Genomic DNA, 2,815 nt, shown 5'->3' with positions numbered 1-2,815 from the left:
TAAAGGTACATAAGTGAAAGCGTGAGGATGATATAAATTGATATAAGCAAAGTAATTAGAAGAGGGCTAACACATGGTGATCACCGTAGAAGAGTTACTTATTAAACTCTGGCACGTATTTTAGTAGCAATTGACCTGTCTTGAATTATCATGAATAATTTATTCACTTATGCCAAACACTGAGCCTTCATTTTACTTAGCCTTTTCACACTTTTCTTTCACATAATAAATTTACTTGAGTTATATTTATACTTCTAGTCACTTCTTTGGGCAATTTTGAGAGTAATATGGTTTGTTGGCAATAATGAAGTGTCAATCTTCCTGGGATATACTAATATTTTCATTTGTAATTCTGATGATGTATATGAAAGCATTATTATTCTGATTTGTGGGATTTTAGTTTTGTGCCGTATCATTTGATAGGTGAACCTCTCTTATATTATCTTAAAACATTTTTAAGATAACATAGATGCGAATGAATGATGAGATGAGAATTCCCAGATGAGAATGAATGCCTGGATGTCTGAGAAAGTACCTGGCTTGCAGCAAGCTCAAAATGCTTTACCTTAAAACCTAGTTCATTGATTAGTCAACTCCTTAGTATTTGTTTGATAATTTCTGAGTGCTAGAAAATGTGTGCAAATTTTGCATTCTATCCCATAATAACTTTGTATTAATATAAATAGTGCATTCATTTATGTAACATGGAATGATACAGCACCATGTATCCAAGATGATAGGAAGCCCAGTTTGAGAAGCATACACAAATATATTCTGATGTTCCTAATATCTTAAACATTAATTAGAATGTGTATGTGTGTGTGTGTATTTACTGTGTCTATGTCTCTATCTGTGTGTATATTAGACTGAAAACAAATTGATTATAGATTTTGGTGACCATACATAGAACCAAACATTTTAACAGATTCTTTTCTTTTGTTTAATTTTCCTTTATTTAATTCTTTAAAAAAAGGAAATTTTACTGGGCTTATATTCTGTAATATCTTTTTTATTTTAATAAAAGTATAAAGACCCTATGTTGGAACCGAGTCAATCGTAGCCATATGGTCCGTGAAGTTTTTTCTGAGTTCATTATTTGCTAACACAGCTTGCCGAACTTAAATGGAACGAAGTAGAGGGTTTTGGATAAAGGCCAAATAGGGATAAATCTGTCATATTCTCGTTGACTCGCCTGGTTTAGGGATTTCAAAACATTGCGAAAGTTGCCGAGGAAATAGGATTTGTTCCAAATATTGGACCAATGATAGAAAGTAAATAAGAGTTAAATCATTTGAAACTAATACAGAAAAATAAGAAAAGTTGAGACCGTACATATACTGTAGACCAGTTTCAATAACTTAAAGAGTCTATCACAAGCTGCCGCGGGGAGGCCGCAGCTTGAGGGAGGCCCCGGCCCCTCTGCGCCTGCGTCTGGCAGAGCCGGTGTGAGACCAAGAGACAATCCCTCAAGACGCCGGGATAATCAAGAGTTTTGCCCGGAACTTTGAACACACACCGAGATAATGAGGGGCCAGACGAAAAGCACAGACGATGGCGCTGAAACAGATGAATAAGGAGCTTAGCGGTTTGGCCCGTGACCCTCCAGCACAATGTTCTGCAGGTCCACTTGGGGACGATATGTTTCATTGGCAAGCCAGAATTATGGGACCTAACCACAGCCCATGTCAAGGCGGTGTATTCTTTTTGACGATTCATTTTCCTACAGACTACCCCTCAAACCACCTAAGGCTGCATTTACAACAAGAATTTATCATCCAAATATTAACAGTAATGGCAGCGTTTGTCTCGATATTCTAAGATCACAGTGGTCTCCTGCTTTAACTATTTCTAAAGTTCTTTAATCCATTTGTTCACTGCTATGTGATCCAAACCCAGATGACCCCCTAGTGCCAGAGATTGCACGGATCTATAAAACAAACAGAGATAAGTACAACAGAATATCTCGGGCACGGACTCAGAAGTAGGCCATGTGATGCTACCTTAAAGTCAGAATAACCTGCATTATAGCTGGAATAAACTTTAAATTACTGTTCCTTTTTTGATTTTCTTATCCGGCTGCTCCCCTATCAGACCTCATCTTTTTTAACTTTATTTTTTGTTTACCTCCCTCCATTCGTTCACATGCTCATCTGAGAAGACAAGTCCTTCCAGCTTTGGACAATAACTGCTTTTAGAAACTGTAAAGTAGTTACAAGAGGACAGTTGCCCAGGATTCAGAATTTTTTAAAAATGGAGCATGTGTATTATGTGGCCGATGTCTTCACTCTAACTTGGTTATGGGACTAAAACCATTCCTCACTGCTCTAACATGCTGAGGAATCAGCAGAGGGGGAGGAAAGTGGAAGCTGAGTTGTCACATCAAAGAAAGCAGCGTTATTCTAGCAGCATCCATTCTTGTTTAAGTCTTCCACTGTTAGAGATTTGAGGTTACATGATATACTTTATGCTCATAACTGATGTGGCTGGAGAATTGGTATTGAATTGATAGCACCAGCAGAACAGAAAATGTGATGTGTTTTATGCATGTCAATAAAGGAAAGACCTGTTCTTATTCTACAGAGAATGGAAATTGGAAGTCAAACACCCTTTGTATTCCAAAAGAGGGTCTCAAACATTTTGTAATTTTCATTTAAATTGTTAGGAGTCTTGGAGCTATTAGTTAATCTGTCTTCCAATACACTGTTTAATATAGCACTGAATAAATGATGCAAGTTGTCAATGGATGAGTGATCAACTAATAGCTCTGCTAGTAATTGACTTATTTTTCTTCAATAAAGTTGCATAAACCAAAAAA

General features: G+C 36.8%; 1 pseudogene; it reads left to right on the top strand.

Annotated features, from left to right (window-relative positions):
- The first annotated feature begins 1,551 nt into the window (after positions 1-1,551).
- LOC132436669 (ubiquitin-conjugating enzyme E2 D3 pseudogene) lies at positions 1,552-2,149 on the top strand (annotated as a pseudogene).
- The last annotated feature ends 666 nt before the right edge of the window (positions 2,150-2,815 follow it).

Source organism: Delphinus delphis, chromosome 13 (genome assembly GCF_949987515.2).
Source record: "Delphinus delphis chromosome 13, mDelDel1.2, whole genome shotgun sequence".
In the NCBI taxonomy this organism is placed as follows: domain Eukaryota; kingdom Metazoa; phylum Chordata; class Mammalia; order Artiodactyla; family Delphinidae; genus Delphinus; species Delphinus delphis.
The sequence above is the reverse complement of the archived record's forward strand: the minus strand, read 5'-3'. Positions and strand labels throughout refer to the sequence as shown.